The sequence below is a fragment of the Empidonax traillii genome, unplaced genomic scaffold, assembly GCF_003031625.1.
Source record: "Empidonax traillii isolate 1590-97213 ecotype Southwest subspecies unplaced genomic scaffold, ASM303162v1 scaffold318:size782537, whole genome shotgun sequence".
Classification (NCBI taxonomy): Eukaryota; Metazoa; Chordata; class Aves; order Passeriformes; family Tyrannidae; genus Empidonax; species Empidonax traillii.
In genome coordinates, this window is record NW_020955511.1 from 579791 (window position 1) to 606438 (window position 26648).

The following is a 26648-nucleotide window of genomic DNA, read 5'->3' on the forward strand; positions in this document are numbered from 1 at the left end:
TAGGGGTTAATCTGAAGATTAGTAGCTCAAATCCCAGCATTTTCCATAGCATAGTTTTCAGTTTTAAATTGTATGCTGTTATTGACAGTCTCCTTTCCTTTCACTTCTTGTTAATTTTGATATTTGGAAGGACTACAGCACTGTCTGAATGACAGCAAAGGTATGTGCATAGAAATTATGTGATTCTTGCTGGGTTTATATACATATTATTATAAGCATGTATTTTCACAAAAATTTACTGCAAATATGGTTAGCATTAGTGATCCTTTATATTTTTCCTTTATGTTCAGAATCTCACAAGGTCACCTACATTTTGAACCTTGTTGCATACTAACTTAACAGGTGTTATGGTGTGTATAACCATAACAGGTGTTCGGTGTTATAACTGATGAATTTAGATAATTTATTGTAAAATTCTATTTTCACTTGGAAGTTCAGGGGAAATGAAAGCTAACAACGTGTCATTCACTAACATACTTTAGAGAAGTGTAAGAAATAAAGTATCTTTGCAATCCTGGCTCCATCTGAAATTTTCTACCCGTTGCTTGGCCATAGAGAGGCAGGCTAAGTCTGTCTCTGATGCCTCTACTAATCTGAAGTTTTCTTATGGGATTAAAGTTCTTTCAATATAAACAGGATCTTCCTGAGGGCTGTATTGGATCATTTTGAAATGAAAACAATAATACTCTTAAATATTTTTACTGGAAAACATTAAAAAAAAATCTAGCCTTTTATCTGAATTTCAAAGATTACCAGTTTATATTAGCATTTTCCAAATAGCATAGTTTTTATCCCTCTATCTACTGCTATCTTCTCTTTCTCTTCTCCTAATGGATCTCTAACCTACCATTAAAGATAGAGCAGTATCTGAAGGCTGGACTGCAAAAAGAGCTCAAATTGGAAATAAATGCACTTTTTAGACACTTAGATTAATTAGTCCTTGGAACAGTTTAATTGTGACATATTGTCTGTTGCTTTGCTTCTTTTAATGGAGTCTGCTTACTTTCAGAAAAGAAAAATGTGACCACAACTTGTGAAGCACAGGCCCTTTCCAGAATTACTGGGCAAATTCTAAGATACACACCAGGCAGGATGCCAGGCTTGATAACCAAAACCTTTCCTTCAGAAATCAAAACCAGTGGAAATGCCCTTCCATTATTTTGTTACTCTGTTCTCACTTCTCCTGTTATTTGCCCTTATATTTTAAGTACTTATTGCCATGCCCTTAGATCTCAGGTGAGAAGGAATCACTTACTGGCATATTAACAGCAGAGTGGGATTCTCACAGGAGATGATAAAAAATGATTGCGCTGTAAGCAGAGATAGCATAAAACTCCTTCTTGCATCTTCACTTGATTCCCAACATTTGAACCTTATACTCTAATGGCACCTGAGATTCCTAAGAGAAGGGAGTAGTTTGCTGGGTTATCAGAGATACTTGCTGCAGACATTCTCTGAGCTGTTTATCTGTTAAAGGGGATTGACAAATTTCTACAATGTGGGTTTGTGGCTTTGTTTCACTTTTGTTTCTATTTTATTTTATTTTATTTTATTTTATTTTATTTTATTTTATTTTATTTTATTTTATTTTATTTTTCTCCACGCAGATGTTAAGATCAGATTCTAATCTAAGCTAATAAAACCCTTCTTTAAGCCAGCAAAGGCCAAGATATGATTCATGACCAAAGTAGTGGAGTAAGTTGTCTCAAGAAGGTACACAAATATTCCCGAGGAATGGGATTATGCAGGAAGGTTGCTACCAAAGGACATTATGCCAATATGTAAGGGTCTGGATGGTGATGCTGAGGAGAAAGGGAGAAGGAATCACCCTTGAGGGTTGTGAGGCAAAGGGCAGGAGTTGCTAACTACAGCAACTACGTTTATCTATTCTCCATTATTAATATAGACAAATGGCATTTTTTCAGGAATTTTTTTTCCAAAAGAAGGAAATCCAGAAGCACTAAGTTCTGTATTTCCATTCTTGACATTAGTCCACAGTGCAGTCACTGAAGCTGGTGTAGATGTAGGGACAGAAAGGTGATGCTCTGCTCTCTTCCAGTTGCTGCTCAGCCAGCCAGTGCTCCCGCTAAAACATGGATGCCACTTTCTCAATTACAGCAGTTAAACCATCATAACAAACAAACAAAAACCAAACAAAAACAAACAACCCCCCCAAAAAAACCCACAACAAAATAAACAAACAAACCCCCAACAAAACAACAACATACTGTTGAAAAATTAAAAGGAACATGGGTATGTTTGCATCAGTTAGGATGGTTTACTGCAGTGCAGATGCATCATCTGCATGAAACACCACAGTTGTAGCACGGGAGTGTGAGCACAAATGAGAAGCCCCATTTTTAGAAGATTTGTAATTTAGCTCACATCCAAATAATCATACAAATAATAAAAATTTAAGAAGAGAACTAAGGGGGGGGAGGGGGAAAGCCTCCCACAGGACTTCTAAAAAATGCACATTTACCATTACCGTGTTATGAACTGTGAGCAGAGAGATCTGTCACAACCAGATTTATGAGAAAGCAGAGATTATTACACAGATGAAGTTAGTATAATTAAGATTTCTTTCTGAGGAAAAAGAAAAATCAATATTTATGCTTACATCACTATATTTTATAGAGAGAGTAAATTCAGCACACTGGACGGGACTAAAAAGTTCATTCTGTTTTTTTTTTTATTATTATTATTATTCTGTAAGAATTACTGTGGGAGATCAGACAAAAGATCCACATCTTATCCCTAGAAAATGCTTCATCCATCTTCTTAACACCCACATCCTTGAAATTCATATTTTTTTTTTTTAAAGAGATAAGTCAGGGATTGATGCCTTATCTGACAAAATGACCAAAGCTTGAACAAATGCAGTCTAATTGCTCCTTGCTAACTCTGCAAGCTTGTCCATAACTTCCCTCCCCCTGCTTCCTACACATCTACCTACATTTAAGCACGAAATGGCAGCATCTCATGGAAGTCTTTCCTCTTGGGTAATGTGGAGATATCATGAGAATCTTTGCCATATTTATTTCCCCTGAATCAGAGGAAGTACAATAGAGGAAAAAAAATGCTAAGTTATTGTAAGAAGAATCAACTTTTATGTTGTGAAACTTGGGTAAAAAAAATAAGTAGAAAAAATTTAATGTACTGTATTTCATGGATTTCAGTAAGACAAGAGACAAACCAGAAACAGGTTATGACTGAGATTGTCAGGAATAAAATAAGGTACCTTGTAATTGAAGTATTCATGCCATCTTAAGCCTTTATTCCAAAAAGTAGCCTCATGCAAATAGAATAAATCACATTGCAAGCCTTTAAGAAATGCCATTTTCAGACTCTACCTTCTGATGATTACTGTTCTCTTTTTTCTGTAAAGTTCTATAGAGAATATATTTTAATTAGCTTCCACTTGATACCACTTCATACACACTGCCCAGATTTGACCCAGTGTCTGATCATATAGAATGCATTACAAAAGAACTGGTCATTTGAGTGCTTTAATATAGCTTTGCATTAATGTGAGACATCATTTAGACAAGGCATTAAAAGTGTTATTTTAATGACTGAAGTGTGGAGGGTGGGAAGGAGCTTAATCTTTATAGGAAGAACAATTTCAATTAGCTAAAATATTAATTTGTTGGTATAACTATATACTCTAATGTATTTGGCTACAAAAAAATCTAATGAATAATACATTGCTAGATCCTGGTCTAATTCCTGTGTTGTAACTAATACTGTCAGTTGAAACAAGGAAAATAGTCTTTTAACGTTCATGATTTTGATTGGGGTGCATTTAATCCAATTGCTTGTAACAACAAATTTTGTTCGACATAATTTGACAAGGTAGCATAAATAAGGAAAACACCATGTGGATACTGGATTATTGAATAGTTTGTAAATAGAAAGTCAACATTTGTTTTCAGAAAGTGCAAGTCTTTTTGGTTTACCCAGCGAATTTAAAATACATTATCATTGACAGAAATAGAGTATCCACCTGTGGAAAGCATGAAGACTTTATCATAAAATACCTAGGTCCTCTTGATCCCCAGTGCTGTGTCTGAGGAGCAGATATATTGTCCTTGTGACTCCTGCTAGTCTATAATTTAAGTTCTTAGCATTTTATGTCCCAAGTCTTACAGCTGGTAGTACTTCTCCCTATTTGAGAACTTATAAGAGAACTTCTCATAAAATCAATGGGAATATCATAGTTAAGATCATTAAGTGCTGAGAACACCTTGTTTGTCATAAGTTTATCTAAGGCCTTGAAAAGTAGATACATCTTTGGAATTTCACCATTTTTCTTTAAAATAATTTCCAATTATTCTGCAAGGTTGCAGAATTGCATTGCAGCTTGTTAACTGCACAATACCTGGCTAGAGCTCTCTCTCAAGACAGGCAATTCATAATATCACCTATGCCAGTGTTGGTGATTTGAATGTTGAATGTTTGTTGATGAAGTTCAAAGTAATTTTATTTCACTTTGGTGCCAGAATTGGTCACAGATCATTTTGAGGAAGAGTACTCAAGTACTCAAGAGGAAGTGTGTGAGTTTGCTACTGCAGGTTTTTTTGCAGTTCATGCTGTGAAAGAAACCAAATGTTCCGCTTCTATAAGTCGTGTAGCTGTATCAGAGCCTCTGAGGTGACCATCTTGGACTATCCTATGTTCCCATATCACTCTAACAGGATACCTATGGAAAATGTAGTGCATGCCTACTTAGTATTTTAAAGCATCAGTGCTGCTTATTTAACTACTCACACTCAGAAAACAGTTCCTTGCTCAAAGAATGGAGGCACCTGGTGCTGACACCTGATTATGGGTATTTCATTTACAGAAGGAAATGTGATTTCAGACATACTCTGGTGCCAAGAATTTCCTGTTGTCTATTCTGCAGGTCAGCATGCCAGATCAGTCCTCAGATGCACTATTTTTTTTTTTGTTTCACTGACTGAACAATGAGTTGTTAGTACCTTTCTTAGCTCCTCAAGTCACTTGGTAGAGTCAACCATCTAAACTGCAGACAGCTGAGGTTTCCCAGACACCACATTTGAATCTCTGAGGTGTTTGTTTAGTCTACCTTTTACCATAATTTTCCAGGAAATTTAAAACTTAAGTTTAATAATAAAATGTGAATGAATGTAATAATTTCTTTCAATAAATAATCTCAGTTCAGATATCCTCATTTCTTAGTTTGCATACTTAATTTCTTGGGAGCCCATTCTTTTATCCTTTCTCTGCAATAAGTGACAGAAAGTTAAAGAAAAAAAAAACCAACCTAAGAATCTTCTAAAAGAAGAGAAACCTATTTGCAGTTTTAGAAACTAGGTAAAAGAATGCTTTTGTAATAGATTTCATGCAGCAGTTGGCATTGGCAGTACTGCAAAAAGAGATGTATTCTGTCGTGCTCTGTTTGATCAAGTGCTAAACCCGTGTGATCAATAGAGAGACAGATGTCGGGTGCAGATGGCGATGCCGTGATACCTGGGGCAGAGTGGGCCTGCCAGAATGACAGAATGGGAACAAGGAAGAGCAGCAATGCAACAGAATGTGACAAATGAAATTAGGGTTTATACTAGTCGATAATTTACAGCTAATAGAAAGTGACAGAATTTTTCAGCATACAGCACATTTACTCTCGTAATACTATAGTCAATGCATTTTTCATGCAAAACAATGGGAGCTGCTATGAAGACTTGGCTCTAGCTATATGTATTTTGTTACACTGCAACTTTTACAATTGATATTTAAACAAAGCTAGTAACATGAAATTTCAAGTTAGCGCCAAATATATGAAACAAGATTGTATTTTAAAGTTTGAAATGAGTCCGATACTCAGACTGTGTAGCAAACCTCTAACAAAAAACAAAGACATTATTACCTGTTTATATAAATATAGAGATTCGCCACTGCCACAGAAATAAACATTGAATGGTCCTTGTTATTTGGAAACTGAGTTTGTCATCTCTTTCATTCTTTTTATTAATTAAAATCATGGAGTGAGCACAATGAGCTTGCTTTTCTCCCCCTCTCTGAATTCCAATCTAAAATCCATAGTTAATGCACTTGGCAGCTTATTGTGCTCTATTCTGTGCTGATATAATTCAGAGTAGAATGATTGGTAGCTTAGGGTTATACCCTTTATGTTAAAGGTTAATATCACTTTTATTTCTTTTTCTGCCTTTGTTGTCTCGTGAACTATGTGTGCATGTGTGTATACATGTGTATATATAAATGGAGAATATATGCACACACATATAAATGTAAATACACATACATGGAATTTTAATATATTCAAAATTAATCTCACACTTGTGACCTTAAAACACTCATTCATGGCAACACTCTTCCAATACACTTTCCAAGTTTACCCTCATGCCAACTCTAATAAAAACAGGGCTCCCATCCTATAAAAAAAAAATGAAGGTTATGGAAGTTGTATTTATGACTTGCAATGTAATGCAGCGGTCAAATCTTTTATTGTGCAATTTAACATTTTTATTTGTTGGACAAAATTAATGGACATTTTATATAAAACATACATTTTTAAAATAAAAGAGCAGTTAGGGTCTATTCTGCCAATTTGATTTTCATCAGTTCTGAGTGATGGGTCTTCCTCTAAAAGCCTGTAATATGGCATTCAGCAAGCCAAACTGAATCAGAATAGAAAAGAAAATCCCTCTTATTCTTCTTTTCCTGCTACCTTCTACTGCTCACCTTGATATATTTTTCACACTTAAAGTAGATATCTCCTAATGCTGATGTCACTTGATTTTTAGGGTAAAATCTGAACTTAGTTTGGATACAGTAAACACAGAAAATCACCATTATGAACACCAGTGCCTTTCCTTCTGGCCTCTGACAATCTACCCAGCTATCTATCACACTCATTTCTATGGTGTGTTAGTTCCAGTGGACAGTCATTTTGACTCGATGTCATGATATTCACACCTCTCGGTGAGAGAAGACCTTTTGATGTAATTTTTCTTCCTGAAGCTGTGCAACTGTCAGTCTTTCTTATGGTTACATAGATCACAGCTAAAGTTTCATCAATAATTCCTTGGATAATGATAGATTAGTTTGACAAAGACAACTTCGTAAGCGGTGATATGCATGTTTTTCAGTAAAACAGTTCATTTTCTAATTCTTTGGTTTGCTTTTTGGCAACATGAATTTGTTGCTTTTCCCATGCCTACAGACATTATGTATCTTTTCCTTTCTCCCTAAGAATTTGATTATTTGCAAAAGTAGGTTTTTGCACCAATACTGTCTTCCCTTTCAAATTCAGTGTCTCAAATAGACTAATTTAGCCAGAAAAGGAGGTCCTATTCTTCATCCTATTTTTCTTACACTAGATGCAGTATGTACAGATGGAAATTTTACAGGTATGACAAGGAAGAGTAAATAGCTATGTTCAGCATTTGTAGTGTTTGCCACAGATGACACGTATTGGAAATGTATCATACAATTTTTATACTCTGATTGATTGTTTCTACAAAACAAGTTTAAGGGATTATGCCAGAAACTCGCTGTTATTACCAACCCAGAGCATTGGTGAAAATGGTGCTGAAAGACTTGCCTCCAAAATGTCTAATATAAACACCTGTACTTGTTTCAAGTTTATCTAATACACCACACTTGCGTTTAGTAATAAGCTATTAACCTTGAAACTCAAATACTTTACCAAGGATGGTGTCACGCTTAAAAGAGAACATAATTTTATTGGTAATATATTCTTCCCTTCTCCAAAGTTGTAGCCAAGCAAAACAGAAGAGACAGCAGGCCTTCTCCTCTGAGCACTGGCACGATGGTATCATCTTGGAAAGCCAAGCTGGGAGAAGAACAATCATCTGTGATATTGAGAGTGGCATGTTTCAGGTGCCATGAATCCACATGCATGTGCCCCAGCTGCTACACTGGCTGAAAGGGGCTCACCTGTTGAAAGAGATCACCTATTTTAGGGAGCCTGAAAAAGAATGAGCAGATGTATCAGCAGGACCTGGCACCAGATTAAGAAACAAATTAGGACCAGAGGTTTCTTACGACTCTGTTGGCTAGAGGTTCAGGGCTATAGAAGGGCTGACACTTCATGCAGTCAAAAGCATTCTCAGAGATTTATTTCGATTCACACAGAAATTCTGCTAGGCGACTAGCAGGTTGTTCAAATGGAAATTGTGTTGAGAAAACTTTGGTGAGCAAAATAGTATTAAATAAAATTAATTATTAAATCAAATCCTTTACGGCTACCTAGAAATTTGCTGAGCATTTTCAAGTAGCTTCTCAAGTACAGAAAATGTGCATTGGGTATATGGTTAGCTGATAAGTTCTTAGTATGTTTGAAACTGTATATATCATAACTGTCTAATATTACAAATTATGTGTACACTCTTATTGTGGGGCATTTCACCATTAGTATGATCATATGGCTTAATGCATAGCTACATTATCTCAGGTGTGACAAACTATGCCCCTTTGTATACCGTGAAAGCTAGAAGTACCAAACAGCTCTATTTCAGTGACACTATACAGCTTTATCTGAGTCCTAAAGCCAACCATTCAGTTGCATGAGACTAGATTTCTAATTTAAACACATCTAAAGATCTTTTGCTACAGATCACAAAAGCCTGTACAGTTTCTAGAACAAGACAGAGGCTGTCAGTTTGCCGTATATGAAAGCTCAGTGCCCCCAGATCTTGCGTACTGTGTGCAGCTCTGATCACAGCTGAGGAAGGGCAACTGAAGTGATCAAGGGAGCAGCTATCTTATAACAATAGACAAAAAAATCTGAGACTTCTCCATCTGGTGAAGAGAAAGCTGAGGGGGAAATTTGATACAGGCTTACAAAATCTTGAAGCTGTTGGATAAAGTGAATGAAGAACTGTTATTCCTCAAATCCTGCAGTGCTACAGGAAACGGGGAGAAGAACAATTTAAAACAGATTATCACGGCAGCGAGTTAACTCTGTGAACTTGATGCCACAGGAGCCTGTGAAAGCAGACAGTATCAGCAGGTTCAGAGAGAGATTGGACAAATTCATGGACAGCAGATCTGTAAATGGTACTAAGAGGATGTACGGGCTAACATTTCTAATCCACGTGCATGCTTGGGAAATCTTAGGGGAATGAACTGCAGAAGGAGGCCAAGTTCTCATATTTTTACCCAATAACATTGTTTGTTGCCACTCCAGAGAAAGAGTCTGAACTAGACAGACCACCCACTGTTCCACCAGGGTATTTTTTATCTTTCTAAAGATGATGCAGTAGCACAATGACTATAAAGAAAAGTCATTTTCCTATGAAGAATATCAGACTGCAGGAGTGCTTCTGAGTTGTGTTTTTTACCAGAAACATTAGTAAAGAGGACCCTTCAAAGACATATAAGGATAATAAGCAGGATTGTGTTTAATTCTTAGAAGTGTTTATTCTTAAAAATATCAGAATCACTTCAAATTTTAAAAGGTATAAAGGGTATTTTCATCTGTCATTTGACCTTCAAATTAGACTATTTAATGTGATTTGTCTGTGATAGTAAATGAAAAAGATGTGTTTCCTTCAGCAAGCACAGAACACAAAACACTAACACTGCAGCGTGAAGAGAGGCACCCAGAGAGGCTGGGCAGAAATAAAAAAAGCCAACCAAAGGTCCCAATTATCATGTATACCAATGCAGTATTCCTAGGAGTTGGGTTGCTACCCAGAGCATCTTTCTGCAGAAGACAGATTACTGCCATATTCTAGAGTCTTGCCTTCGTCACTTGCATTTTGATGGCACCTATATCATATTAAAACTGGCATATCTCCTTTTTAGCAGGCACAATTCCACCTAACAGATGGCCATGATGATAGACATGCCAAAGAACCAGTATGTGTATCAAGTTTGATTATTAGGGATGAAATTCCTATCCAAGAATGTTTGAGTGGCATTCTGTACCAATCATCTGAACCTATTGGTATGGGTTAGAACAAATGCTGTTTCTCTAAAGTAAAGGGATGTGTTAACTACAAAATAGGGAGATGAGGACTATGTAATTTAAGGTCTTGATAAAATGGAAATAAAGGCCATTGCTTTTGGATCACTCACTCCACTCTAGCAAGACACAGTTGTGAAGCAAATCATTAATTTCTATTGGCTATCCACAATTCAGTGTTTCTGGAGTATTTCCTAGTAAATGGTTGTTCTTTTTCGAATGACATTGTAGCTGGACAACACAGACCTTACTGCATCACAGACAGTGCAAAAATTTGCTGAAGGGGGAGCTGAATCATTAGAAGGATGGGACACTAGGCAAAGGCTTATGGAAGCTGAATTGCCCATCTCCTAACGGAGACTCCTGTTGTCACAGGGTATGTCGGGCTGTACCTGGTTTTTTACCACAGTATAAAACTGTCACATATTTCATAATAAATAGCTCATTTTAAAATAGTAGACACTGTAATGCCAGCAGAAATATTTTAGCTGGTTTAAATCAAAACTAGTATGTTGTGAAAAGATTATATTACCAAGGTCTCCACTCTTAATTGTGCCAGAGGCAAATAAGAATCATGGGTGTCAAAAAAGGCATCTAATATTCACATGTTTTCCATCTGAAAGAAACCACTGTGATGCATAAATAAAAACCCTAGAATGTGAAATCATTAAACTACTATTTTTGCTAAATATATTTACTTATTTTTTTAATTGGTGATGAATAAGATTTTGGGACTTTTTCTCTGACATATATTTTTACCAAATTACTGCGGAGGCATCAGCATTGATTTCTTTCATCTTTCTTTACTTTTTTGTGGTTGTGTTTTTCATTTTAAATACAGAAGGAAGGCTATAGAAGGCTCCAACTAAGTGGATTTCACAGTGTTTGTAAAGTGGAAGTTTGTCATTATTTTCCATTTGAAATCAAAACATTTAATCTTGCCTATAGATGTCCATCCATTATTTACATTGGTTTATCATGGTGTGACAATACCAGACATTTAATTGACTGGTCTAGTGGAGAATCAAATCCAGTTTTTTTCATGAGACAATAATAACTATGATTTAGCCTTTCTTACTCAAAGTCATCATTGCACTTCACAGTGCTTTGTGGATGCATTAAGCTATAAATTACACTCGTGGAGTCCATGTGGTGTGTTGATTGAGGTTAGCAGATTGTTCCCCCACATTTTCACTCCCTGGCAGGTGCATAAAGGCACCAGGTAATGTGACCATTACTATCCTTTTTAAGCTAGTACTCCAGACTCATGATCTGTGGCTGCCAATTGCATTTCAGAAATGTCATTTGCAAATTGTGTAAAAAATATTGAGCAAAAATGGTTCAAAAACCTTTTTTCTAATTATTATGAACACAAGCCTTTCAGAAGACTGGAATTAAGATATGTTCGGGGGGATTTTATTTCTTTTGAGTTTTTCTTCCTCAGAATAATTTCTATTAATTTTTTTCTTGATTAGTATAAGGACACAGCTCAATAAGAGGATTGAAATAAGTTAGAGATTGGGTTACTTTGGCAGTGGCAGATTGAAATTGAACTTCATGACTCTAGCCTGTGCCTTTTGCAGAAAGAAATAAACCCTGCAAGAGTAAAGGTTCCCATTACAACTTTTGCCACAGTTTTTCTCAAAGGAATCTGAGTAGGATGTTAGAAAACAACTATGTGCGTGAAGGGCTCATCCACTGCCCACAGCTGGCCCACTCTGCTGGATGGCTCTGCCTGCTTTCATGCCTGCCCAGCGTCCTATGGGAATGTCTCAGTAGAGAGGAGTTTGCATCCCTAATTCTCTCTTGGCTTGGCCAACACATGTCTTGTTAGAGGCATCCTTGGGTTTTTTTCAGAAAAGCTTTGATTTTTAGCATGCCTTTTTCTCTTAAGTATTTTCTTCTGTGATAAGCTCTATAATGCTCTACGTTTAGTTAAATGTAGGTGCACTGATTTCATTGCAGCAACCAGAGTAACCAATACTGAAGCTAGGCAAAAGAGATCCTGTTTCATTTTTCCAGTACCAAATCTTAAACAGTGAAATATACCTTTGGAAACAATACTAGGTATTATTTGACAGATTTTTTAAAAGGTATTATTTTGTCCCAAGATTTGCAGAATGGTTGTTGGTGACAGATGGATTTTTTTTTCTCCATTAATATATTTTTCAAATATAAGATCAGTTAAATAGAAGCTAGGTCAGACAGATAATTTATCTGATAAGCAATGTTTCTTGTTTAATAGCAATTTCTTAAGACCAGGATTCTTAATCCAGCATCATTTTTCATCATGAAGTGTTATAGTCAGAAATGCCACTGTATAGATAAGTATTCAGTATCTGTACACATTTCTAAGATCAACATATCCACTTTCCATGTCTTTACAAAGTTAATTTTGTGCTCTGTGTCTTCCTTGTGAAATTACAATTTACATTTTGATTCACCATAAAATTTAGTTCAAACTTTTCCTACTATTTCATTCTAGAGATCCGGCTGCTTTTATTTAACAGATTGTCCTTTGATCTCAAGGAGACAATTGCTGTTTTACTCCTTTAATGAAGCTTGTATTATTACAGGCAAAATGAATATTAGACCAAATGGTAGTAGAAATCCCAGAGGGAAACATGCTCCTCTGTCTGGATCTTGGAAAAGCAGAATAATTCATTTTACTCAGTGTATATTCAATAAACCCATAGTTCCTGTTCTTATTTACTTTTTTGGGGTTTTTTTGTTGGTTTTTTTTTTTGTTTTTTTTTTTTTTACTATTATGGGTCTATTTCTGTTCTTTAGATTCAAGGTAGTCACAATTCCTTTGTCACAAATGGAACGCTGGGCAGTTCTTAAGTGTGACTGAGAAGAGATAATCTGTTAAAGGAAGTTTGAGTTAAAAATAACACTTTACTTATATTTTTAAGTTCTCATTTCTTACCTGTCCTTTCAACAGACATCAGTCTGGATCATGTTTCTCTGCCTTTTAGACCCTTATTTCCTAAGAAACTAGGAGTGATCAGATTTGAAAGTGATATTTCATAAACATCAGGGGATGGACACATATGGAGAACAGAAAGGAACTTGAAGGTACTTGAAGTTAAAAATTAGTTACACATTTGAGAAAGAAGGGATAGGGACAACACAAATGACATGAATTTTAGTAGCATTCATACAGTCCCCTTTCCCTAACATCTTTGGCCAAAACCCACCAGATTTAATAATAGCTTAGGTAAATTTTTTTTGTTCTCTTGATTATTTTTCCACCTATACTATCTACTTTAGACACCGAGTCAACATCAGGAACAGTACTGTTGGTTGCACCACACTGCTGGGCGGGAGGTTTAATTCAGAAGTATCTTTGGGCTACATCATTCTGTAGAAAAATGCATACACTGCAACTGAGGGCATGTTGTAAGGATATTCTAAGGTCTGTTGCTTTTTGCTGCTAGATGTCATCACAGAAAAAAAAGAATGCTCAAGAAGAGGGCATAGTTTGACTGGAGCAGTGGCAGTTATCTCAGTAGAAATCTATTTGACAGCCAGAAAGATACAGGTGCTTAGCCAGATGTGCAAATGTGAGGAGCTTCACCTGAGTTCTGGCCCCATTCTACATCTGAAATCTGAAGCAACACAAAAAATAAGGAAAGGAGAACTCCTCAATCAGCGCTAAGGAGTGGGGAAAAAAAGCCCATAACAATTATGGCTTTTAAAATTATCATTAAGCAAAAATGAACCATCTCAGAATACGCAAAACTTCCAAGAGTAAAATCTTTCTCAAAGAGAATTGGTAACCCTGGAAATTAAAATGTGGCCATGACTAATAATAAAGTGGCCCACTCAAGCTATTTATCTTCTGGATACATCGTGGAATTCTTTCTAACACAGGTAAAATAACTTGCAAACATTTGGTGTCTGTGAGCAGAAAAGATAAATATTTTGTCGATTCTTAGTACAAGGTATACTTTTACTTTTGGTAGGAGAAAAAAGGCTTTTATTTCATTTTCTGCTGCATTTCTTGTAATGTTATATTAGAGAGCAAATAGGAGCTATGAACAAAGATTTAAAATGATGAGCTGTCCCATGCCTGTTTACAAGTCAGGATTTCATTTTACATAGAGTTCTCTATAGCGACTTTTTAAAATTTAAATTAGAAACATGGCCAGCAATGCATGCAAAATGTTCATTCATTGTAGTAAACTACAAAAATATTGCTTTTATGCAATGAGAATGCCATTGTAGAATTTTAAAAGGCATAGAAATAAAAGACTCCGGATTGGAGTGATTTAAACAAACTCACTAGGATATAGTAGATGATTAAAATACAATCTATAATTACATTACACTGGTATCAGGTAAGGATAAAAGCCTATAAATACACTGGGGTCAGGGTAAGCATAAAAAATGAAACAGTTATTTGAATAATCTGAGATCAAGTTGCAGTAATTAAAAATGAATGTATTATTCAAATGAAGGAATTAGGTTACAACACTCCTCATATGAAAATATTATTGTGACAGACTGAAATAAGTTGGAAGCGATTTTGATAAAAAATTGGGGCAAGAAATATAGTGATTTACATTGGGGAAAAACTAGACAATCTGTGTGGATGAGAGTATTTGCAACTCCTCCTTCAAATCCCTCATCAAAACTCACACCTTTCAGCTGGCCTTCAAGAATTATCCCCTACCCCTAGCCTCTTCTTGGACATTGCTCTTTCAGATGCACAGATCAATCCATTAAAAATTAAAAGTGCTATAGCTAAGGACTCTACATGCACTCACAAAGGAATTAATGGGATCTGCATCCACTAGCAGGCATATTGCTTAATCTACCCCACACATTGCTGGTTATCCATTTTCATTGCCATTACACACGTCATTTCTGTCATTTGTCTCCTGTTCTTTCTTTGTCATCTCCTGTCAGTTTGGAGGAGAAAGTCTACACATAAGACTGACACAAAACGGTGTTATTTATGTAAATAGTTGATGGCTACTTGCAAATTAAGCACTCGTTATTATAAATAAAGGTTCTTGAAATCTGACCTTTCCACAGCAAACTCCTTGGGGCAGAAACCTGTCTGGAGGTGTCCTGAATATGTAAACCAAGGATATTTAATTATTAATAATAATTAATAATGAAAGAATAAGAAAGTATCTTGGTGGGTTTTTTTCAGGTAATAGCTTTCATACTCCTTATATTAATTAACTTTTACAAGCGTACTTTGAGAGCCCTCTCTGAGTGGCTCTTTGCCATCGCCCATAGCAGGAGGGTAGAGAGCTGCTCTGCGGTACACGTGTGCCCATCAGCAGGCCCATTTGAAATTCCCTCAGATAAGTGAATGACTGCACAGCAGAAGTCAGAGCAAGATCAGGAGTAGCTTTCTTCATTTTTGTACAGTGACTGCTGCCTGAAGTTCTCCTCAAACCTTTCTAGCATCTGCAAGAGTCTATTGAGAAGATAATTTAGCTCACTTAAAATATGCCCAGCTATGCCCTCTTAAATCCTCAGTTGATCCTTTTATCATCATATAGTATATTTAAGCCTCTCATTCTTACCTGGTAAATCCTTCATACTTCTCTTTTCTAGTCTCTTTTGTCTTCCCCTCAAAATGCTGTGTTTGCTTTCCCCAAAGGGTGGTTGTTTGTCCATTTTAAATCTTTTTCTTCTGCAATGACTTACACACTTCTCAATAAGTTGTTCACGCTAGAACTGCTGCTACTGCCAGCTCTTTTCTTGAAATTCTGACTCAAATATATTATCTTGGCACATTTCCATTTCCAGAGAAATGGATGTATCTATTAGATATAGATCAGATATCTGAGTAACATTTAAAAGGCATGCAATTATGCATAGGGGACTTCAGGTCAAGAAGCTGAATAGTCTTGAATGACCTGTCAAAAGCAGCCAAATAAAGCTTTAAAAAAAAAAAATGTTACAACTACAGCTATTTCTGTTTCTCCACCATTATTCACTTTTCACCTGTCTGTGCAGTTGATTCAGCTAATAATACCATGCACACGTAAATGAGCAGTGACATAAAATGTTAATTCAGATTCAGAAAGATTATTTGTGTAGAACTATCCTGAACTGATAACTGAAGGATGCAAGACACAGCATCTCCTGCACAGTTCGCACATCTCTGGTAGTGCCATTAAGTAATGTACTCAGACTAGCTGCAGTGTACCTGTGAAACAAAGTCTTCAACTTTAAAAATAACTATCTGTTTAGTTGAATATCATCCTAGCAGACACTGAAGTCTTGAGAGAATTCTTGTAATGGCCAGTAAGTCAGACAGTTGCATATATATACATGTGCTACAGTGTATGTGTTACCTGACTGGCATATAGATTAACAATAATCAGTTAATATTTTATCAGTTTGTATTTAATGAAAACTGAGAATGTGGAGTGGACTACGAGGCTGAAAGCTGATGGGAGAGAAAATGAGAAAAGAGAATTAAACAGGAGGAAGTTACCAATTGAGAAGCCCCTAGCTAAAAAGACTTAAACACAGAATAAGAAGCTACACTGAAAGGCATTTTATATTGTTATGTCAAGCGGTATTTCCCAGGACTGGGGAAATAGGCCTAAACTGTCTCTTCTACACATGGGCAATATTTTCCATTATGAAGATAGGCACTAAATCCTGTTTCCACTTCCAGGGCATAGAGAGCATTGATTTTTCCGGTGTCTTAATAAAGAAGTATGAGGACACATTTTTTGAGATAGGATAGTACAGGATCATCTTCTCAGGACCAAGAAGACACACATTAAGGGAGAGAGTAATGAAGCATTTTAGGGATTCTGAGTTGTAGATGCAGATGGTTGTCCATATGAGTGCTAACTTTTAGCAGAACAAAAAGATATGAGACAGTGAAGCATCTCCAGCAGGTTGTGTATACTGTGAGGTTCACTGCTTGTAAACTGGCCAGCGTTAAATAGACTGTGTTTTGGTCTCAGTCATACATAGGTTAGGCAATGATGAACTGTGTTTTTCCACAGTGCCAGATTGTATTCCATTTCCATACCCCAGAGAGATTCCAAGTTGTTCATTATACTTTGTCCTGGTTTAAAGGGAAGAGAGGTAGTAGATAATATTTAGTGTCCAATAGGACTGGTCAGAGAAGTGCAGAGATGGGTTCATCAGCAGGGGGCTGAGGGGGTGATCATGAGAACAGCCTTATCAGCAGTGTAGATTTCCAAGCAGACTGGGAGGCTTGATAGGTAATTGCTGCCAGTTCATTCTGCTTTGTAAAAATCTTCTATTCTCAGGGGCATCCCAAACATTTAATAGAACTTTTCTTTAATCTCTGTGACCCTTTTACTTAGAGTAGCCTCATACCATTCCTTTTAAGATTTTGTGCAGCTTTAAGAAGGGGCCAGCCAGGACACGGGGGTTCATGCCAGCACTATGAAGCTAGCAGAATTTCACCTTGGTGTGTAATCCCTGCTCCTCTAAAAGTCAGATAGTTCTTTGGGGATCACTGCATGCTTGACATCAAATTTCTTCATTACCCTCATGAGACAGAGATAAGCGTTCAAAGGTTTCCACAAACTTTTAACATCACGAGTCCCACGTGTTTCCATGGGAGTCACGCACCCTGGAATGCTGTTTTTGCTCAGCAACAGAAATATTATGAAGTGACTGATGTTGACTAGTTTCCAGCCCTGGCTGCATCTTTTCACTCTCCAGTTTTGCAGGGGAATGATTTAAGCAGAAATAAGCACCCGCATGGTTGTAGGTAAGCACAGGCGATTTCAGTGAACATCTTATGGGCAGTGCCACCTTCACCGTCTGGCTCAAGCAGTGCTCTGGCCGCAGATTTGGGGTGCCAGGCCAGAGGAGGGGGTAATGCAGCCCAAGACTGCTGGGTCATAGTTTGGCTCCGCTCTAAAATTCACCTTCCCGAGGGCTTCAGCATCCACCAGCAGCGTTGACAGCAACAAGCATCACAGCGTGTACTCAAAGGCAACCATGTCAGCCCGTCCGCAAAGTTTCGGTGGAAGTGGGGAGGCGGGGGTAGCCCAGCGCGGGGTGGGGGCCGCAGGGCAATGCCTCATTGCGCGTTTCCGGAGCAAAAAAGGATGGTGCCCGGGTGAGCACACAGCATTGTAAGCGATATTGTTCGCTTTGCGCGTCCGTCCGGCAGTTTATTTAAAATATCACCTCCGGTACCGTCGGTGGGCGCGTAGCCCGGCGCCCCTCCGTGAGGGGACACATCTTCGTCAGGGGAGCGACAGCACCTCGCTCTGTCGTGACAGGAAAAGCACGGGAGGGCTGTCGGGAGAGCGGCATGGGGGCGCGCGGAGAGGATTTAATCAAAGTTCCCGACAGCTCGCGGCGTTATCAGCCCCGGCGGTGCGATGTGCAGCCTTGTGTAAAATTAAATAAATAACGGCGCCCCCCCCACACACTCCCTCAGCGCGCCCGGCGGCGGCGCGGCGGCGCCATCTGCTGGCGGCGGGGCGGCTCGGCGCGCTGAGCCGCGCGCGGCCGCCGGGGGCGCTGCGGGGCGGGCGGGGCCGCCCCTGAGGGGATTCCTGAGGGCCTGGGTGTCACAGGCAGTATTTCAAGGGCAAACTCTTATAACTTTGTCTTTCTTGTGGTAACCAAAAGGAATCCTAAATTCCAGCTTAGTGTCCTCCGATATTTTCCAGGGTTTTTTGTTGTTTGTTTGGGGGCTTTTTTACTGGTTTTTGTAAAGTAATTGTTACACGAGTCTTTAAAACTGTGACCCTTCTGACTTTATAGCTTAGCTCAGCATTATCTCACTAAGGGTCTCATCCAACCAAGTTACTTAAAGCTTGCAGCTCTTTACTGTGAGGGTGGTGAGGCACAGGCAGGTTGCCCAGAGAAGCTGTGAATGCCTTGTCCATGGAAACGTTCAAGGCCAGGCTTGGATGGGGCTTTGAGCAACCGGATCTAGTGGAAGGTGTCCCTGCCCATGGCAGGCAGGCTGGAACTGGATGGACTTTAAGGCTGTTTCCAACCCAAGCCAGTCTATGCTTCTGTGATTAAATAATTTATGTGATGAGTGTAAACTACAGAGGTTTGAAAGGTGTTTTTTATCACAAAACAAAAATTCTTTACAAAAAGTGGGAAAAAAAATTTCACACATGTTTTCGGTACCCATGCATGCGGTTCACTTTTCCCTCTGTTTCACTCCCTTTTGCGTCTTGTGCCAGAATTGTGGATAAAAACTTAGGTACAGAGACCTGGTTCAGCCAGCATATTTATGAGTACATGTATTTATATACTTGTAAAATTATGTTAGTTTACAACCATAATTATCTTGTTTGGAATGTATGTTAAACAATAAAAATCCATAGGTCCTAATCTGTCTTGTGGGTTTTATTTGTTTTTGCAGTTCTTGGTAGTGAGGTGGTGTTCTACAGGCAGTACTAGTAGTAACAGAGAGCCAGACAAAGGTGCTATGAGGTAGATGAAGATCAGTGAAGGAAATGAAACAGCTGTGAACATGAGTGACAGGATCATCCTTTAATTTCTTGGATTTCAATACGATTAACAGGAGGAACCTTCCGCTTTTGCTTTTAGATGCCCATTTTCCTCCCAGTGATGGCATAAAATGTTTTTCATACACATGCAAAGCCTCACTTTGGCTAAATAGATCATTCTAATCAGAATCTGGAAAGTCAATGAGAAATCAAGTTGCATTTAAGACATCTGTGCATTTTGTGCAGATATTTTTGAAGAGGTAAGCTCGTCATCGGTCTGTGGTCACAGCCTTGCGTTCAGACCAGTGGGTGGCTGAGAGTGCAGATTGTAAAAATATGTGGTCGAGTGCATTGCACTAAATCACAGTGCGACTCTCTGTTAAATTCAATTTTTCATGCAGACACATCTTGAGGGGCTGCTATTCTCTGCACAGTATCAATTCTCCTGTTTTCTCCCCCTCATACTTGAATATTTTAGGCATTTGACAAAGTAATTCTTCCTTTGGGATGTATCAGCTTTAGAGCATCTGAATTAGTTAATTTTGAACTTTGTCTAAACTCTGCCACCTTTCTCAGGACTTGGGCTGTCAATAGCTAGAAAATACAAGCATGTAAATTCACTTAATTTTCACATCCTCTCAACAAGATAGGCAAAATTCTCTTTAAGGTGACCTGTAGAGGGTCCAGGGAGCCTATAGAATGCCTCAGACCCCGGCAGACTTCCCTCTAGGGAGCCAGTATGCTTTAACTGGCTTCCCATTGAAGCAGCTGTAAGATGTGAATGCATAAGAAAGAAAGGTAATGAAAACTGACAAGTTGAAAAAGAAATTGAGAGTTTAATCTGCAAAGTTGTGCTTGAGGGGGCTTCCATCATGATATTCCTATGGAGTAGCAAAAAGAGAAAAAAATTAAGAAACTGCAGAGTATGATGAATTTACATAATTTTTTCTTGCACCAGGCGGTATTTATTAATTTCTTTTCTGCCACTTTACAGCACCTCTTTGCCTCTCAAAAAGAGAAAATGAAGTATACAAAACCTGGCAGTCATAATGAATGTGTGAAATGCTCACAGATTATTTATAAGCATGCAAGTTATGTAGTTGTTGGAGATTCTCTCCCTTCTGCTCCTGCTTGGTGATGAAGAATGGTATTTTAATAGGCAGATGGTAAAGACAATTACAGTTTGGGGCTCAGCTGGGAGTTACATCAGTTTATTGCAAATTATTAGTTGATAAATGCTTTTGTTTACAAGCAAAGTCTTAAGCAGCTTTGTAATCAGTTTATCAGCTGCAAACTGAATTTTGACAGCTTGCCTTTGGGTATACAGTCACTTCTTTCCTGGCCATTTAGAAATCATGCTGACCAGGCAGGCAGAATAGCAGCTCCTATGCACCTGTATAATGCTCAGTAAACTGGTATTTCTTATTAAGCCTGTTTTGGAAGAAATCATCAAGTACAGAATCCTTCGTAATTGCTAATCCATGTTAGTGTGCACAGCAAGAATCTTAAGTATTTTCTCATTCATAATCTTTTTTTTTTTTTTTTCAGTTTCATCATGACCAGAAGTAGCTCAGTCTTTGTTTTCTTTGCTTTCTGTTAACAGAATCTTACTAGATAAACTAACTGGGAGACTGGCAGTGATTTACAATACATGTTTACCTTGGGCACTGTATATAGCTTGGAAGGTGGCAACGCTTTTGATTTTTTAGAGTTTTCAGTTAATTTACTTCTAGCTTCTACTTCAAAAGGCAGAACTATAATACCTGGGGTTTAACAAATTTGGAGGAAATCTGGGGTGTTGGTATGGGGGTTTGTGTGTGTGGTGGTTGTTTTTTTTAAATGAAGTACTTTTTAAATAGAAAAGACTGAATTACACGCTTATTGCAGCTTCTATGGCATTTACATTTTAGACCATACTAAACATGCAAATGTACTTTAAATGCCTTTTACTTAGTTGCTGGTTTAGTTAGAGAAACACTGATTTGTCACAGTCTTCTTTCCGCTGCAGCCAGTGTAAAACGTTCTAATGGCTTACGTGGGAGCAAGACGTCTTGTGGAATCAAGAAGTGCTACTTAGCTTCCATGATTGTTATAGCTGAGGTAAACTAGTTTCTGAACTTCAGACTGTGAGCTGAACATTAACACCAGGAAAGTTCCAAGATAACTTGCAATAATAGCAACTGTTTTCTCAGGATTACAGTGCACTCAACTAAAAGCTTCAGCTTCTGTTCATTATAATAAGTGGCTTTTGTTTCTCACACATCCAAAAACTTTTTCTGGAGTGTGGCCCCTGTATTGAACAAGGAACCAGGTCTCATAACCAATATTTCTTACTTTGGTTTTATAATTCTATAACTTCCTCATTCTCCTTTTATTTATTGTGTTGATTTCCTTTACAAATACAACCTATCACTACAACTCCTGCTGTATAATTCTTCCTTCTGCTCAAGTACCTCTGCCATTCACTCTGCATTTGCCCAGGGGCAAGAAATGAGCCCTACAGTAGCAGGTGCAAGACAGTAGAAAATCCATTGATAAGATGCAGTGTACTCTGCTTTCCCCGTAAGAAAGAGGTGCTATTAAAGCGTAGCTATTGTCTCATTTAATCACCTCTTTTTTTCATACACTCCAGCCTAACGAAATAACTCAGAAAAGACAATCCACAGGCATGATTGCGTTTGTAAGGCTACAAAAGGGTCACCTTACAGCTGTGCTGTTATGGAAGCAGGGATTGTAGGAATGTGTGTATCTGAAGCTCTCCTTCAGAGTAATTGGTTTCAGTGGTCCATTTTCTCTCTCTGAAACCTGGTGCATCCACAAAAGCGGGGGAGAGCAGTGGGCGTCACCTGGGAATGTCTCCTGGGAAGCTCTTTGGAGAGTGCCCATTCAGTGGTCCTGCAGAAAGTAAAAGGGGAGATGAGTGTGCTGTGACAGTAAGTCCTAGATCCTTTGCAGTGGTTGTGGGAGTGCAACGTGGGCAATGTCAGCAAGGGTTTATCAGTTCTTTCCAAGCTGTTTATCATTTCCTTTCTGACGGATTAGTAAGTTCTGAAATAACACTCAAGTGAGACCTAATTCAAATGTAAAAAAGGTGTAGCACTCAATTCAAAACAAAGGAATTAGCAAAGAAATAAGAAACAAACAAACAAAAAAAAAAGAAGAAATTGCTAAACTTGGGAAAGAACTTCCTTGTTTGAGTTTATGCTGAATTAAGAAAATATAACAGGTTTAGCATTTGTGGCAGGCTTTAATTTCAACCTCTGAGCAGCAGACTTAACTTCTTGTGATGTGGGAGGATATTACAGTTTTCAGTTTCATTCCATAAGTATTGCCATTTGTGCCAAACATTTAATAGTTTTACGCTGTGGACTGTCGTCCACCAGGAGCTGATATCACCTAAGACTTTTTAGAGCCATCTAATAGAAAGATATGTATTCATTCTGATTAGCCCAGGATTTGAACGAGGGTCCCAGAAGAGATATATAAGCCTCTTAAATGCATAGAACTTCTAAGGATATGGGTTTAACTGTCTCCCCCTGTGGTAAATAAGCTGTGACAGCTCTATCAGGGGGGAAAATGGCAAATAAAATTACCACATTATTTTCCTGTGAATATTTTCGGAGGACTAATCTGTTTTGCCTCTTTACCTAATAGAAGTCTGTTGAGTTACATGCAGACATTTAATTGAAGGAAACACATAGAAATCCTCAAACAAACAAAGTGCAGGCATGCAACAGTGGAAAAAAAGAAGAGGTCCAAATCTAAGCATTTGTTACACTCCTTGCTCTGCAGAAACTGTGTGCTGCATTTGAGGTTTAGCTGATGAAGATTTTTGCAGCATGAATTTAAGAGCTGCTGCAATACAGATGTGATGTTTGCGATAGTTGTATTGCAGCAAGGGAAAGACCTACCCCTGGCACTGACACCAAGATACCAGGTTTGGGAGCTCTCTCCCCTAGGACTGGAGAGTTCCTTTCATATTTTTCTTTTCCTCTTTATCAGCTATATAATGCCTGACAGTTTTAACTATAAATTCATCTATTCAGATGAACACACTGTCAGCTGTCAGCATATGACTAAGCTGAAGTCAGGTTGACTCTTGGGCAGGAGTAAGAGATATATTCCTAAGGAGTATTTTCTTCCATTTCTGGAAAGAGATTTCGAATCTCAAAATGAAGGAATTTTAAAGCCTCATTTTTTAATTTGATTAGTGCCTTTCAGGTGACTATTTTTCTGTTGCTTTGTTCTGAAACATATCATTGCAGTTCCTTTATTTTGCCTTTTGTTTAGTGAGTTAAAAATGAAGAAGTCTCCATATTCTATGCTGAACGCAAAGGTAATAGTAAAAGTGGAACAGAATTGGTTTGTCCATTGGTCTAATTTTATAGAGTATAATAGATTTTCCATTTTTTATAGTCAGTATACTTATAGTATGCAGTGGGTCAGTTAAAATTAAAGGTCAGGTATCTTTTGCAAATCTTCTTTGATCGGTAAATAAAGAAAAATTATAGGGGATGCCAAGTAATCATCTCATTAATGTAGCACTAAAGCTGTTTTTTGTGAGATTTTGAGAAATCTGAATTTGCAGGGATGATTTTTGAGACAGTTCACTAAGAGATGGCTGGAACCACGGCATTAAAATGCATTAATAGCAAAAATGCTGTACAAAGTATGTATTTTGTGAACACATGTGAAAAATGCTAAGAATTATTTAGCAACTGGAAAGCCTGTTCACAAAATGTGTTTGATTTATTGCTGTATACACCACAGATCCGTATCACATATTCTTGCATTATTTTATTCAAAAACTTGTATGAACCATGAGTTGGCATGTTGTAGAATACTGAAAAGGCATTAATCAACCCAAATAAACAAGTACATAGATCTATCTAACAACTATGAAGTAGTTAATAAATTTTTAGCAATTTTATTACAGAAAAGAGGTCTAAAAGAGTAGTGCTTAATTATCTGGACTCCTCTGTGCTGGGCTCTCTTTTGATTGTATTAATGAAGCAGCTGGCCCATTGTTTCTCTTTAATTCCTCTATTGTTTTAAGAATATGTCACAGCTCTTTATTCTTTTATCAGGTGCTGTGCAGGAGGATTCACACAATAACTCATATTCCTACTGTATTTGCCAATGCACAAAGAAACCTCCAAAGCATTTTTCAAAGAAGGGGCACACATAATTTATAAGTTCTGTTCCTTGTACCACTCTGCTGTCAAAAATTTCAACAGTATTGGATTTGAATGAATTATAATTTTTTTATTAAACAATGTGTCTGCATATAGATATATGTACTTCGTTCATGTCAAAAATTAGAGATCTACCCAGTAACTTGTGCCTACTGAAATGGCATTCATTGTGCTGTCGTCACAACCCAATGCATGAGAAGCAGGAAGAACCCAAATATGAAGATCCCATCCTATTCTGATATGCAAATTCTCCTTAAATTCTCCTGTGCAACAAAGGAGGAAAAATAATAAATTAACTCCAACCCCCATTACCATTACTTAAAAGCACCATTTTTTACAAATTGGAATAATTCATTAGGATAGGAAGGTCTAATTCAGTTTACAGTGCCTGGAAGTTGCTAAGAGTAACAGTCTGTTGTTTAAATAAATTCTGATAGTCTTTTGACCCTTCTTGCAAAAAGATGTGTGTACAGGAAATGGGCTATTATGTTTTTGCAGTAATGCAGTCAAATCCAGTAAGCACAAATTTTACTACATGAAAGTAGTACTTCTGAATTAACTGGCATTGAATATTTGTTTTAATAGAAATTGCCATTGATTTCCTAAACTTCTATGAAAGATGCATGCCGTTTCTGGGTCAAAAAAACTAGACTCAGATGTTTCAGCTAGGAAAACCAACTGATATGAAAGACAGGAAAACTGGGGTTGCCTTTGAATACATGTTTATACATCATCATGCTTCTTTATCTGTGAAACAGCTGTAGTCAATGGAAGTACTGGTTTTAGCTACTTGCTTTCTAAAGTCACTTTTCCTAAAAGCAATGGTATGAATCAAGAGGCTCTATGGTTTCATCCATTTTGAAGGTCTTTTCTTTCAGTGGAGTTAGGTGAGTCTGTCCTTGTATACATATTTTTTTCAGACTGTGATCCACAGATTCCAAATGACCATTCTTTAAGATTTGCAAAGCATAGGTGAAAAAAAAAAAAAAAAACAAACCAAACAGGCCACCATCTGTAGCTTACTGTGAAGGTTTCCATGTCTTCCCTGAAAGTGGTATAGGGTTCTGAGAATCGAAATGGGTGAAAGGCCATTGCCTTAGTTAAATTTTCAGAGCAAATAGTTAATTCCAAATATCATAATAGAAGTTGCTTTGTTTAAAAAAAAAAAAAATAAGGGCTGTTAAAAAAAAAGTAAGGGGTTTTTTTTCTATTTTAGGTGTCTGTCCTACATAAAGTTTTGTATTCGCATGCATATCTATCACCACATTACTCCTTATTCTGAATACAGAAGATAGAGTATTATTGCATCTAAATATGATTTAATTGGTTCAATTTACTATATATTTTTTATACTAAGTGTGATTCCATATCTTGATGAGTCCAGATGTAGTTACGCTTCTGGTTTACAGTATCCCATTGCTTGCATTTTATTATTTTTACAAAGCAAATGTCTATCAATCACAGAGATAAATTAGAAAAAATTGTGCAAACCTGACACATTGCTAAGATTTTTTCAGCATGCTATGTAATTATTAACCTGATTTTTTGCCATTGAGGGAAGCCATGAATTACAGATAGCATGGATGAAGTTAAATGCTTTTATATTAGATAAATTTTCTTATACAGTATTCTATATGTATGGCCATACAATATAATTGAAGCTTTGTCAGCCCTGTAGCCTAGCAACAGATAATACTGTTAGGTTACTGAATTGCTCCTGGTTGACAAGTAGGGAGTATTTTTGTGTTTATCATGTTTGCTAATGATGGGATCCTTTCCAAAAGGCTTGTCTTAATCTTAATTAGAGTTTATCAGCAGAGGTCTGCATGACATTGTGCAGACACTGATTTCATAAATAATAAAAAGTGCAAGTGAAAAATTTGGCAGGAGAAGAAGATATTTAAGACCACTGATTCTTATAAGAGCAGCATGAATTTCCAAAATGTAATCAAGTTTGAACTGTGACTCTATTCTTTATTATCGAAACTTGCAGTACACTCCACTCCAGTTTTGACAGCAATTATGAGTATG

The 26648-nt window shown here is 37.4% G+C and overlaps 1 protein-coding gene across 4 annotated transcripts in view; it reads left to right on the forward strand.

Moving 5' to 3' along the window:
- ZFPM2 (zinc finger protein, FOG family member 2) overlaps positions 1-26648 on the forward strand; it is a 310759-nt gene that overhangs the window by 268910 nt on the left and 15201 nt on the right. Inside the window, exon 1 of one of the 4 annotated variants that reach the window (XM_027891298.1) lies at positions 18535-18572. The exons of the other annotated variants lie outside the window; for them this stretch is intronic. The gene's annotated coding sequence lies outside the window, so the exon portion shown is untranslated. Of the gene's footprint in view, positions 1-18534; positions 18573-26648 lie in introns of those variants that run through there. 4 annotated transcript variants of the gene reach the window in all.